Here is a 15,487-nt window from a genome sequence, read left to right as displayed (position 1 = left end):
GAATAAATAATAAACCAAGTACGAAACAAAAGTATAGGTTCACGAATAAGAAAACTAGCATCCAAAGTTACAACTTAGAACAAAGAATCACAAGTATAAACTAGATCTTCTTCGCCTTCGTTGAATTATGCTAAAACGGTCTTCTTACGCATTCTCCTTGTGCTATGGTATGTCTCTCCCTTAAAAATGACCTTTATGTAGGTATATATAGCAGTCCATGCGTAGTAGAAGTCCTCCAATCAAAAGCCCATAAGAATCAGGATTCAGAAATCCCGACCCGGCGCGGCCGCGCTATGATAGCGCGGGCATGCCGACCTTCTGGAGAAAATTCTTCTTTTATTCATTTCTTGCTGCAATGAGTTGGTCTTCACGAGCTTAATTCCTTGGACACCATCCTAAAACCATATTAGCATCAAATCAATGCTAATTCACCTGAATTCCAGATTAATGCCTGAAATGCAAAAACACTAGAAAATACATTAAAACACCAATAACTTGAATACAAAAACACCGATTCAAATTTTAATGAAGTGTTATAAAGTGTCATAAATGCCACATACCCCCAAACTTGAATCGATGCTTGTCCTCAAGCATAAACAGACTCAAAGAATATAAAATAAAAATGCATGAATGCAACTATATGAATGCAACGATCCCCATAGAATAACTAAACCAATCAATAAGCAACATCTCAACAAATGCAATTATTCGCATAAAGATCAATCAAACCCCACAAATCAACCTACAAACCAGAGACGTGTGTGTGCAAATGCTTACAAATATAACATCGAATCTAGATCAATAATCATGACTCACTACTCATCAAATCAATCACAAGGTTATAGTTAAAATAAAAGATAGACTCAAAACAACTTATAACACTTCAATTATTATATTGGAGTTTTATATGGATTCATGCTTTTATTCATATCACATAAATATGCTTATTTGATCATGCAATGAGTAAGGTCCACAAAAGACTTATACAATAGTACCCATGTAGTGAGTGTTAGGTTAACGGATCCCAGACTATACAAGCCTTAGGTCACTAGGCACAAAGTCCCCTAAGAACTTAATAACTCGAGTAGAACCCACTTGTGATCAATTATACATAACACTTATGAAATGAGCTGGCTACTAGCCATTTGACACCTAGCCACAACAACTAGCAATGAAATCCAATTTTCTCCAATTTCTAAATATCCATGTTAATATATTATTAAGAGAATATCCTAAATTCTAAATATAAACAAGCGATTAAACCTCGACAAACAAATAAACCATGACCATGATCTAGCCATCAAGCAACCTATAAGACTTAGTGAAATACAATTGTCTCTAGCATGCAAATCCATTCGACAAGACTTAACATCACTAAATACGACATCACTACACTAGCATCAATATCATAAATCAACCGTAAAAATTATCTAAAGGATCATGTTATTATGCAAATGCATGAAACTATATGAACAAACTATCATAAAAAACTACAAAAATAAAAAAACTACTACATAGCAAATATGCAACTACATGAACTAAACTATCATGAATATGCAAACTATATGTGACTCATGCGACTCACACAAAACATATTCCTTCAACTACTACCCCCAAACTTAAAATTTTCACTGTCCTCGGTGAAGGTAATAGTAAGGAATCAGGCATACCTACTCGGAATCAGGATCCTCAACCCAACGGGTGGAGTGTTAGGCGTGTTTGGAGGTGGATACATGGAGTCCTCACCAAACACTGGCCACTGGATGTTAACAAATGTGGCTCTAAAAGCAGTCCCTAGTGCCTGAGTGAGATCACGTGCAAATCGACTATTGATGTCATGCATCACATCCATCCTCCTCGCTAGACGCCTATATTACGCCATGCTCATACCAACTCTAACATCTGCTCCTGCTTCCTCCTACTCCTGCTGCGATGGACCAGCCTTTTCACCCAAGTGAGATTTCTATGCTGTTTTGCTCGACTGAGCTGCCCCAACAGCTGGCCTCCCACCAGGCAGATGGTCAAAAGAATAACCAAGTCTCTTTAAATCAGGCTTGCCTCCATCCCACTCTTTCATCGTCAAAAGAGTGGTGCTGTCAATCGGAGCACTCAGAATCCGGAGCTACTTGTGTGCTGGCCAATGAATACCAACTGCCACACACAGCTTCATCACAATGGACGCATAGGGTATAGAACCCGTAGTACTCCCTTGCAAATCTCAGAATCCCTTGGTGAATAACCATATCAAGTTCCACATAATCACCCTGCAGAATACCCCACAACAAACGTGCACGCTCCACAGTGACATGATGCACATGAGAAGATGGCATGATGTTAGCACAAATAAATCAATTCCATGCACGTGCAAACCTGTTCATACATGAAGCAGGGAACTTGGAATAATTAGTCGTGCCCCTCTTGAACTTCCAGTGAGTCTCAGGCACACACAGAGTAGCTACTATCAAATCCAAATCAAACTCCTCTGGAGTCTTCTCATTCCAAATATCCTAACCGGGTTTCATCGCAGGCTATTGTTGAGTGGCATTTATGACACTTTATTACGCTTCGTAAAGCTTTGAATTGGTGTATCTGTACTGAAGTTATTGGTGTTTTAATGTGTTTTCTAGTATTTTTGAATTTCAGACATTAATCTGAGAATTAGGTGAATTAGCATTGATTTGATGCTAATATGGTGTTAGGATGGTGTCCAAGGAATAAAGCTCGCGAAGACTGACTCAAAACTACAAGAAAAAGAAGAAGTCAAAATTTTGGCAGAAGCCCAGCGCGCCCGTACTGATCAAGCGCGCGGCCGCGCCGAAGCATCAGAGAGCCAGCGAGCCCGCGCTGATCAAGCGCGTGGCCGCGCCGTGTCGGGATAGCAGAATCCTGTTTCTACTTGGCTTTTGAGAGAAAGACTTCTACATTGCATGGGGCTGCTATATAAACAACTTTAGGTCATTTTTCATAAGATATCAAGTCAGAGACATATCAGAGCTAAGGAGAAGACGGCTAGAGACCTATAGCACAATTTAACAAAGGCGAAGACGATCTAGTTTATTCTTGTGAATCTTTATTTTGAGTTGTAATATTGGATGCTCGTTTCTTATTTTGTTGAACTTATACTCTTGTGTTAACTTTGTTTGATTATTCGTTATAAAGACTATGTTTATTATACTATGCTTTCATCGGAACCCATATTGATGATGAGTCCGATTATGGGTTAATCGTTATCGTGGGGTTCTAGCGGAGTTATTTATGGATTTATTTAGTTGATTTGTTTTGATGCCTTAGTGTGTGGTGATTGTATGATAACCTAGTATTGGTTGTTCGTATTCGTCTTATGAGCGTCGCGAACTTATAAGATAGTGTGTTAATTCTTAATGAAGCGAAAGTGAATTTAAGGATTTAATACTTGCCATGCTAGCGTAGGTTCATGTGTTATTGTTATGCATGATTCATGGGTAATTTTAACCATATTACTCTCCCTGTGTAATCAAGATAGATAACTTATGATTAAACCATTATGTTGTCAAATTCTATACATATAGGGTCTCAATATAATTGGTGTCTATTCAGCTTCTATCTCTTTTGTGGATGTTTGGTAGTATGGTATTCGTGCAACGAAAGTTAGCGTTTATCAGTTTCATGTTATCTGATTAGTGTCATCACCATTACATGCTAAGGTTAAGAACAAAAAGGCTATTGAATGAAGTATTTACTGAAATTAGAATCCCATGTTTGTCATATATATTACTTCAATCAATCTTATTCCCTTTGTTATAATTATTAGTTTAATTCTTAGTTATAATCAACCTCAATTTGTTATCATCTTAGCATTAAATAATAACCATACATTGTTGCTTAAGTGCATAAATTAATTAGTTAACCAAACCAGTCTATGTGGGAACGAATCTGATTTATATCTTATACTACTTGTGAACGCGTATACTTGCGTGTAATTTAGCGCGTGTTTAGCGACTGACAAGTTTTTGGCGCCGCTGCCGGGGACTGCTGTGTTAACTTTTAGTTTATGTGTTTTCCATCGGTGATCATTAAAGTTCATTGACTCGGACATTGTTACTTCTTTGTTTCCTTGTCTTATTTCAGGTACTCTAGCGAGTGTATATGCATACGCATTCGCGTACTCGTAAGAGAACACTGGATAAAGCCGAGGAAGAAGTTGTGGTGGTTCGAAAGGAAGTTTTTGAAGAAGAAAAGAAGGTAGAAGAAGAAGAGAAAGTCGAGGAACCAGTTTTAGTAGAGATGGGAGATCAAGCAGAAAATCCTAAGGCTTTGATGAACTATTCTCAGCCTAAGATCAATGACATTCAGTCAAGCATCATCAGTCAAACCATCAGGGTTAACACTTTTGAGATCAAGTCAAGCACAATTTAGATGATACAAAACTCAGTTCAGTTTGGGGGTTCTCCTACTGAAGACCCCAACATGCACATCAGGGATTTCATCAAGATCTGTGACATTTTCAAGTTCAATGATGTGACTGAAGATGCTATCAAGCTGCGACTCTTCCCATTCTCTCTAAGGGACAAAGCTAAGTGTTGGTTACATTCTCTACCAGCAGGGTCTATCACCACTTGGGAAGATCTTGCTCAAAAGTTTCTCACTAAATTCTTCCTTATGACGAAGACTGCTGCAATCAGGAATGCTCTTACTCAGTTTGCTCAGCAAACTTGAGAATCTCTGTGTGAGGCTTGGGATCAATATAAGGAGATGCTAAGGAAGTGCCCACACCATGGCATGCCTGATTGGATGATTATTAACTGTTTCTACAATGGATTGGGTGCTACTTCGAGACCCATGCTCGATGCAGCATCAGGAGGAGCCTTGTGGGCTAAGAGCTATGATGAAGCTTATGAATTAATTGAACTGATGGTTGCTAATGAGTGCCAGAATCCTTCCCAGAGACTGACTCAGGGAAAAGTAGCAGGAATTTTGGAGTTGGATGCAGCAACTGCTATAGCTGCCCAACTTAAGGCTTTGACAATGAAGGTGGATACTTTGGCTAATTATGGGGTTAATCAAATCGCTATTGTCTATGAGCTTTGTGCTGATACCCATGAGACTGATCAGTGCGCAATTTCTAGTGAATCATCTCAGTTTGTGAGCAACTTTCAGCGTTCGCAGCAACCTGTGCCAGCCACTTATCATCTCAACAACCGCAATCATTTTAATTTCAGTTGGAGCAACGCTCCAGAATGCGGTTCAACAGCCTTATCAACTGTATCTAGCTAAGTAATACAACCCCCCTGGTTTTTAGCAACCGCAATATGCACCAAGACATCAACTTTAGCTGTAACAAGCTAATGAAAAATCTGAATTAGAGGAGTTGAAGTTTAGTTGCAAGAGTCAAGCAGTTTCTATCAAGACCTTGTAAAATCAAATTGGGCAAATTGCCAATGTCTTGCTAAATCGTTAGCCTGGTACACTACCTAGTGATACTGAAGTGCCAGGAAAGAGGGAAGCTAAGGAGCAGGTAAAGGCAATCACTTTGAGGTCTGGAAAGGTTGCAAATCCCGAACAAACTCAAGCGTTGACTGAAGAAGCTGGGGCTGAGAAAGAAGTAGAGCAGCAGGAAGTAGAAGTGGAACCAAGGAAGAATACTGTTGAGAACACTCCTCCTGAGGGTAATACAGGGGAGAAACAGATCTATCCTCCACCGCCTTTTCCTAAGCGGCTGCAGAAGAAAAAGCTGGACAAGCAATTTGAGAAATTTCTGGAGGTGTTCAAGAAAATTCATATCAACATACCTTTCGCTGAGGCTCTTAAGCAGATGCCTAGTTACGCAAAGTTTATGAAAGGTATTCTCTCTCAGAAAGTGAAGCTAGATAATTTAGAGACAATCGCTCTCACGGAGGAATACAGTGATGTGCTGCAATAGAAGTTGCCTCCGAAGCTTAAAGATCCAGGAAGCTTCACTATTTCGTGTACTATTGGAAAATTGTCTTTTGACAGATGCTTATGTGACTTGGGAGCTAGCATCAATCTGATGCCTTTGTCAATCTTCAAGCAGTTGGACTTACCTGATCCAAAACCAGCTTATATGACTTTGCAATTGGCAGACCGTTCTATTACATATCCGCGAGGTATTGTGGATGATGTCTTGGTCAAGGTTGATAAACTCATCTTCCCTGCAGATTTCGTCATTCTTGATTTCGAGAAGGATAAGAAGATTCCCATAATTTTGGGAAGACCTTTCTTGGCTACTGGCCGAACCTTGATAGATGTGCAGAAGGGTGAGCTCACAATGCGAGTGCTGGATCAGGATGTAACTTTTAATGTGTTCAGTGCTATGAAATTTCCTATGGAAAATGAGGAGTGCTTAAAGGTGGAGTTGGTCGATTCTGTGGTTACGTCAGAACTTGAATAATTGCTAAGGTCCGATGCCTTAGAAAAAGCCTTATTAGGAAATTCAGATAGTGAAGATGACAAAGGTGAAGAACAATTACAATATTTGAATGATTTTCCCTGGAAGAGGAATATTGATATACCTTTTGAATCTCTTGGAATGGAGGAATTGAACAAAGCTCCTAAACGCCTCAAGCCATCTATTGAGGAAGCTCCCACTCTTGAGCTTAAGCCTTTACCTGAGCATTTGAGGTATGTATTTTTAGGTGATGCATCTACTTTGCCTGTTATTATTGCATCTAACCTTTCAGGTAGTGATGAGGAAAAGCTTTTGAGGATTCTGAGAGAGTTCAAATTGGCAATTGGTTGGACTATAGCAGATATCAAGGGAATCAACCCTTCTTATTGCATGCATAAAATTCTGCTAGAGGAAGGTAGCAAGCCTACGGTCGAGCAGCAAAGAAGACCTAATCCAATCATAAAGGAAGTAGTGAAGAAGGAAATTCTTAAGTGGCTAGATGCAGAGATCATCTATCCTATTTCTAATAGTTCATGGGTAAGCCCGGTTCAATGTGTGCCAAAGAAAGGTGGAATTATTGTGGTAGAAAATGAGAAGAATGAGCTTATTCCTACAAGAATAGTCACGGGGTGGAGAGTTTGCATGGACTACAGGAAGCTGAACAAGGCCACTAGGAAGGATCACTTCCCTTTGCCCTTCATTGACCAGATGCTTGATAGATTGGATGGTCATGAGTACTACTGTCTTCTGGATGGCTATTCGAGTTACAATCAGATTTGTATCACTCCGGAAGATAAGGAGAAGACTATCTTCACTTGTCCATTTGTTAATTTCGCCTTTAGACGGGTTTCTTTTGGTCTGTGTGGTACGCCAACCACATTTCAGAGATGTATGATGGCCATCTTTTCTGATATGATTGGCCAGAATGTGGAGATGTTCATGGATGACATCTTTGTATTTAGTGACTCTTTTGATGAATGCTTGCAAAATCTTGGACACGTTCTCAAGAGGTGTGTTGAAACCAATCTGGTTCTCAATTGGGAGAAATGTCACTTTATGGTGCAACAGGGCCTTATTCTAGGGCACAAGGTTTCTAGTAAGGGTCTTGAGGTGGACAAAGCCAAGGTGGATGTCATTGATAATCTTCCTCCACCTATTTCTGTTAAGGGAATTCGCAGTTTTCTCGGCCATGCGGGTTTCTATAAGCGTTTCATCAAAGACTTCTCTAAGATTTCAAAGCCATTGTGCAGTTTACTAGAGAAAGATGTCCCTTTCAAGTTTGATGACGAGTGCCTTGAAGCTTTTGAGACGTTGAAGAAGAGTTTAATCACGGCACCTGTCATAATTGCACCTGATTGGAATGAGCCTTTTGAGATGATGTGCGATGCAAGTGACTACGCAGTTGGAGCAGTTCTTGGGTAGAGGAAGAACAACATATTTCATGTGGTCTACTACGCTAGCAAGACCCTAAATGGTGCTCAACTGATTTATACTACTACGGAGAAAGAACTTTTGGCTATTATCTATGGTTATGAGAAATTTCGATCTTATCTACTTGGGACTAAGGTGACAGTTTTCACTGATCACGCTGCAATTCGTTATTTCGTCTCAAAGAAGGACTCAAAGCCTAGATTTATTAGATGGGTTCTTGTGCTTCAAGAATTTGAACTAGAGATCAAGGACAAAAAGGGAACTGAAAATCAAATCGCTGATCATCTCTCACGTTTAGAAAACCCTAATGCTACTTCATTGGATAAGACACTGATAAATGAGTCTTTTCCCGATGAGCAGCTGTTTGGAATGCAAGAAGAAGAACCGTGGTTTACAGACATTGTGAACTACCTCGTGAGTAATATCATGCCTCCCGACTTATCTTATGCTCAAAGGAAGAAGTTTCTACATGAAGTGAAGTGGTATATGTGGGATGAGCCGTTTCTTTTTCGACAAGGAGCTAACCAAATCATCAGGAGATGTATTTCTTACAGTGAGACGGGGGGGGATCTTGCGAGATTGTCACTCAACGACTTATGGAGGACATTATGGTGGAGGTGAAGAAAAGAGAACAGCTCGTATTCTGTAAGCAGGTTTCTTTTGGCCAACCTTGTTTAAAGATGCTCACCAGTTCTTTTTGAAATATGATCGATGTCAGCGTGTGGGTAATATGTCTAAGAGAAATGAGATGTCTCTTAATGTGCTTCTCGAGGTTGAGGTCTTCGATGTTTGGGGAATTGACTTCGTGGGGCTGTTTGTCTCATCTTGTAACAATCAGTACATCTTGTTGGCGGTTGATTATATGTCAAAATGGGTTGAAGTTAAGGCGTTGCCAATGAATGATGCGAAAGTGGTGCTTAATTTTCTTCACAAGCAGATATTCACAAGGTTTGGAACACCAAGAGTCATAATTAGTGATGAGGGGTCGCATTTTTGCAATCACAAGTTTATTGCTATGATGTAAAGGTATAATATGAATCGTCGCATTGCTACGACTTATCATCCTAAGACAAATGGTCAAACTGATGTGTCTAACAGAGAGACCAAGCATATTTTAAAGAAAGTTGTGTGTCCATCGAGGAAAGATTGGTATTTGAAGCTTGATGAAGCTGTTTGGGCGTATAGAACAGCATATAAGACTCCATTGGGAATGTCGCCATTTCAGTTAGTTTATGGTAAGGGGTGTCTTTTTCATGTGGAGCTCGAGCATAAGGCATATTGGGCTTTGAATAAATTGAATCTTGACTTGGATGCAGCTGGAAAGAAGAGGATGCTTTAATTGAATGAACTCGACGAGTTTCGACTTCGAGCTTATGAGAATAATAAAATGTACAAGGAGAAAGTCAAGAGGTGGCATGATCGGGATCTAGTGCTCAAATCATTTGTTTCGGGGCAATAAGTTCTTTTGTTCAACTCTCATCTCCGTCATTTTCCTGGAAAATTGAAGTCAAGGTGGTCAGGGCCCTTCATAATCAAAACTGTGTTTCTGCATGGAGCGGTGGAAATTTTTGAAAGTGATCTGGGCCAAGCATTTAAGGTAAATGGTCAGAGGTTGAAGCATTATTATGGTGACACGGCACACCGCGAGGTGGTTAGTGCCGTTCTATTGTCCGTTTGAGCTCAAGGTTCTACGTCGAGCTAGCAACGTAAAAGAAGCGCTTCTTGGGAGGCAACCCATGTTTGTTGTACATTAGTAGGTGGAGAAAGTAAGATTAAAGGAGAAAAACATAAAAAAAATCAGAAAAAGAAAAAAAATCAGGGCCAACTTCAGTAGCCAAGCGCGCTCGCGCTGATCCAGCACGCGGCCGCACTATTTTTCCAAAAGGTAAGCGCGCCCGCGCCGATCTAGTGCGCGACCGCACCGGTTTTTCAGAAGGTGAGCGCGCCCGCGCTGTCCAAGCGCGCGCCCACGTCGGGTCCTGTTCGAAAAAAAATAAAAACAACATATTTCAAGGGAATTTCGGGATTTTAACTATAAAATCAATTTCAAACCGAATTTTACTCTTTCACATCCAAAATTTCCCTCTCCATATTAAACCCATTATTCCCATGATTCCCATAATTAATTTCCACTTCTATTCCATATCTAATTCTCATCCCTCCAGCTATAAATACACACACTTATACACAAACTTCTCCACCACTTCACAAATTCTCAAACACAAATCTCTCTCAAACACTTAGTTTTTATTCTCTCTTATTCAATCACAATGGCACCCAAGAGGCAAAGATGTCAAGTTGGCAGCAGCACCACCGATTCTTAATCTGTGGGTGGTGTGAGGCCAAGATTTTCTACTCCTGAGGCTGAAGAGGAGTACATGAGGCTTCTCTCGAAGCCTATTGTTAGGTCTCAATATATTTGTAGAAGGGGGGTTGAATACAAACAATACCGTTTAATCGAATAAAATGCGGAAGAAAAAAAGTGAAACAAAATTCAAGTTAAATAAAATTATTATTAAACTTGAAAGGTGTTACAATAACGGTATCGTTTACAAGGGATTAATCTCAAATCAATTATCATAAATCTAGAATAAATTCGACATGAACTTTTTCTATTTTTGCAATAAAAAGATCAAATGCTAAAAGCGATTTGAGATTAAGTTCTAGGGATTTCGATCCGCTAGATAGTTACACAAGAACAAAAAAAGTATTTCTAGTGGATTGGATTTAACAATAAATACTAGAAATAAATGATCTGTGAATTTGCAATAATTTCTCTGCAGGTTTCTTTTTGTTCTGTGTTCTGCTGAATGATATATTCAATGCTCTTCTTCTCTTGAAAAACAGATGCTATGTTTTATATTGAATCCTGTGATTTTAATTGGCAAGACAATCCATCTAGTTCAGCATGACAATCCTTTGAACTGGTAAGACTTTCGGTAGGACTATCAATTGAACTGATAGGACTTTCGGCAAGACAATCTAAATGAACTGGCAAGACAATCAAATGAACTGGCATGACTTTCGGTATGACTATTGATTGTCATACCTATTGTCTTGCTAATACAAAAGAAAGTCTTGCTGAATTAATATAGAATATTAATTCAAAATCAATTATGAAAATACATAATATTAATTCAGAATTAATTAATCAATTAATTCAATTAATCAATAAATTAATCTTTGCAGATATAATTTATTTTCTTAATTAAATTATACGACTTAATTAATTAATAGAGAATTAATACTACTCTTAAGCAGCAACCATCCTTCTGAAAATCACTGTCAATTATGAATCAATTCCACCACTTCAATGTTGACACTCGATGTACTGTCTGGTTCATGAGTGACTAACTTCCGTGACGTTTCTTCATGCCTTGACCTTGATACTCTTGATTTTCTTCAGACTAAATCCTTGTAATTAATTGATACCCTGACGAGATCTCTGTCACTTGATTAAATCCACAATCTTGATTTATATCACTGAGGCTTGATCAATTTCTTGAGCTTCTTCCAGTGAATTAAGTCATCAAGTCTGTAGACGAACAATGTTACTTAATCCTTTGACATATGTTACTCTGAGAGATCTCTCGGACGATAGAACCACTAATTATTTGTTACATTCTTATTTGAGTTGAGTTAAATCCTCGAATAAACAAATAGGCTATGACATATGCCTTTAAATCTCCCCCTATTTGTTTGTTAGACAATAACAACAAATACCTAGAGGATAACTCAACTAACAAATAAGAAAAAGATATAAACAGTAATGCAAAGTAAATAGCAGAAAAGTTCTGGATTATATTTAACATTTTCCAGATTCCAAAAGAAATTTACAAGTGAATACAAGATAATGTTGGATTTTTAACGCAGTGGGGTCATGGTAAAACACTTTTACACATATAAAATCCAAATAAAAGCATATAAATCGTGAATAAAAATTCGAGGGATCGAATCTAACCTTTTAAAATAATTCGGAGATAACGATCAGAGATCCTTAGCAGTTGCTCCTCAAGTGTGAAGCACTCCACCGGTATCCACCAAGAAAACGATGTTAAGGAGGAGGAAGGAGGTGGAGAGAATTGGGTTTTCCAAACTTTTTGGGTTTTGTGTTTGATGTGGGTTAGAATAAAATTAGGGTCTATAATAGTGTATTTATAGGCAAAATTTTCAGATGAAATTTTCCCATAAATATTATTATTATTATCCCATTTATTATTCTCATTAATAATTAAAACACTTTTTAATCATTAATCCTTTTTCTAAACACTTTAGAAATAATTCTCTCTCTTGATTTAATTTCCAAAAATTAAATCCTTAATTAATAATATTAAGAACTTTTCTTAATTAATTTATAATCAATTAAATCTCATTTAATCAATTATTAAATTTTCCAATTAATTATTTATTTCACAAATAAATAATTATTAGCCATTATTAATTAATTCCTCCACCATTAAATCATTCTATTTTTATGGTGTGACCCTGTAGGTTCAATATTAAGCCGGTAGTAGAAATAAATAATAATAAAACTATTTTATCATTATTTATATAAATTCTCTAATTTATTAAATATGATTAATTAATTAGTCACATTTATTCTACATCGTGAGTGATGCTTCTCAACATATCGCGACTATCCGGATAATATGAATTCACTGCTTAGAATACCAAGAACCTGTCAGTGAATAGTTACCGTACAATAAACTCCTTCTACCCTATAATGTCCCGATTAAATACAAGACATGGATCTCGTGTCAAGCCTATCTAATTCAATCACTTGCTTACCATTTACTATGCGTAGTTCTATGCAAATTAGAAACTCCTTTCTAATTTCATTCACTCTGGCCAGAGATTCCTGAACTAGCATAAGTGGATCAGCCTTGAACATTCGCTTCCTTCACTGGAAGGGGTAGATCCTTTATTGATCATACACTATCTTCGTGTACAAATTCCTATACCCAGAAGAGCCCTAATAATTGTCCCTGGAGACTAAGAACTAAACCAAAGCATAGTTCAGTGTACACAAGATGACTATGATGACCTCAAGTCTAAGGATACTTGTACAACTATCACTATGTGAACAACTGCTGACACGTGAGTGAACTCCATCAATTGTTCAGCTGTGCGAGTCATGTTCAGTGAACTTATTCTATAATAAGCACCTACATACTAGCTATAGTGTCACCACACAAATGTCTATGAGAACAGACATCCTTCATAATGAAGCAAGCATAGTATGTACCGATCTTTGCGGATTATTAATTACCAGTTAGTAATCCTATGACCAGGAACTATTTAAGTTTAGAGTTATCATCTTTTTAGGTCTCACTATTATGATCTCATCATAATCCATAAAAAGCTTTACTCTAAACTATGGTATATCTTATTTAAACACTTAAATAGATAAAGCCCGTAATAAAAACAAAAACAAGTCTTTATTAATATCAATGAAATCAAAACAGATTACATAAAAGTTATTCCTAAATCCTCATACATGATTGGACTTAGGACATATTCCTTTCAGATAGATGTTCCTCTAGCCTGAACATATAATTACATTAGTCTATCTTGATTCATAAAGCTCTAATCATATTACATTGAGTTTTGAGCTAATTGAATTCAGTTGTCTTCTCTTCCGACTTCACCTTCTTCCAAATCTTGAAGCAACTCCTTGTCAAAGACACGATCCTTTTCTGAAGTGAAGCTATCTGGCCTGACTGGTTGAACTCCAACTGTCTTTAGCTTATACTTGAGTTGATTGTACCTTTTAATATTCTTTTCATAATAAGCTTGAATCAGATCAGCTGCTTGAGTTTCCAACATAAATGAATATCCAGCAGTTCTTAAGTGATGTTCCATCCAGACCAGATGCTTAGCTGAGTAGTCTTTAAGAGATTGTGAATCGAGCTGGCAGATTTGAAGACAGTCAGACTTAAAGAATCTTACCTGATGAGGATTGTTGACCACTTGAGGACTAGCCCTGCTGGCAAACTCTTTGAGCCTTTCTCGAAGAACTTCATTCAATTCTGAGTTTCTTTTGACTTTGTTGAGAAGAACCCAAATCTCTGACAAAGAACGATTCTCAAACAGATGAAGTGACACCTTGAAAGATCCTTCGCTCTGACAATATACAAATATGCTCATCTCATTTAGGGATCTGTCAAAGGCAGCTGTGATCCTTGAGACTTCAGTCTTTATAGCATTCATGTACATGTCACTGTTTGGATTAGAGATCTCCAGCTTGTCCAGAAGATGTAGAAACTACTTATCATTGTTTATGCGCAGCTGAGGCATATCAAGTACTCTCCTAGCTTCATCCCATTTTTCACCAATCTTCAGTCTGACATCTCTTCTCCTTTCTTGAGCTTTAGTGTCATGAAGATGTTGCTTTTGAAGAGTTTTTGTTCTTAGTATGTCTTTCCTCATGTCAATGATCTGGGATACCTTTTTGAGTTCAGCTTCTTTTTTTTTCATCTCTGACTGCTGCTGCTGAAACTCTTTCTCAAACAGAGGATCCACTGGAGCTTCCTCTTCCTATTCTCCAAAATCACTTTCCTCCTCAGCTTCAAAGAAACCATCTTTATCTCCCAAGACTGGTTCAGTGGGAACGTCACAAATATCAAAGTCATCCTGTTCTCCACTATAGTAGATATCATCAGGCTTCCCTGTGCCTCCAGCAGACAAATCTTTTTCTTTTCCCTTTTTACTTCTCCCTTTCTTCTCCCCTTTAGTTGAGGAATCCTCTACAGACTTTCCCTTAGATCCTCCATGACCTCCATCACCTCCCGAGCCTGAGCCTCCGCCAGACGGCCCTTCAAAGAAAGTCCTTTGATCTTCATTTGGGCAGTGAAATTTTTTGATCATGTAGTACAGGTGCTTCATCCCTTCATTCAAATGTTCCATGCCCGTCTCTATCTTCAGAAATCTGGAAGAATCTAGTGAATGATTCATTTCAACCAAGTCTTCAAGAGAAGTCATTCTTGTATGTAGAGAGCAGAAGTTTGAAATGTCGTCAGCTGTTAATGTTGGAGATGCCTGGATTGAGTTAAGCTTTGGTATAACAGATGTCTTCAAATCTGATATTTCAGTCCTGATGGAAGACCGTTCAACCACTTGTGCTTTGAATGAGTTAGCTTCAGCCTGACTTTTTGCAAGTTGTTCCTTGAGAAAAGCAATTTGAGCTAACAGATTTTCAGTGTTTGTGTCTGTGTGTGCGCTCACCTGAATATCTCTCCTGTTTGATTCACTCAACTCACGTGCATGTGTATCTCTCAATATAATTGCTCGTAAGGAGTCTTCTTGATGCTGATCTTCTGTACCTGCATTTAAAATCACCCTAGCCTCTTCAAGAGAGGTCAGTGGTGGTGCAATGGGAATTCGCGAGTCCCGATCCTTAGTCAAACCTATCATTTCATGTGAAATAGATGTTTAAATTGCTTCAGGGATAGATTAACCGAGTTGCCCTCCACTTTCTCCAGATAAATCTGCGAGTGGAGAATCCCGTGAGGGAGCCAGAGGTGTTGGATCTGGGAGGGGAGAAAATGACTCTATTAAAGGTGGCTGAGAGTCAGATTTTCCCTCAAAAGCATGTGACTGCTCTTCTGCCGTAACTATGGTAGGCACTGTAACCGACTCAATGTGCATTCCTCGCTCCGTGTCCTGAGTATC

At 38.4% G+C, this 15,487-nt stretch overlaps 1 non-coding gene across 1 annotated transcript; it reads right to left on the bottom strand.

The window, feature by feature from the left end:
- Nucleotides 1–4,653: 4,653 nt before the first annotated feature.
- Nucleotides 4,654–4,760, bottom strand: LOC141688514 (small nucleolar RNA R71). Its single transcript, XR_012561952.1, has one exon. It is a non-coding gene; the product is annotated as a small nucleolar RNA R71 (small nucleolar RNA).
- Between the last annotated feature and the right edge of the window lie 10,727 nt (nt 4,761–15,487).

This window comes from Apium graveolens, chromosome 9, assembly GCF_009905375.1.
Source record: "Apium graveolens cultivar Ventura chromosome 9, ASM990537v1, whole genome shotgun sequence".
Taxonomy (NCBI): domain Eukaryota; kingdom Viridiplantae; phylum Streptophyta; class Magnoliopsida; order Apiales; family Apiaceae; genus Apium; species Apium graveolens.
The sequence above is the reverse complement of the archived record's forward strand: the minus strand, read 5'-3'. Positions and strand labels throughout refer to the sequence as shown.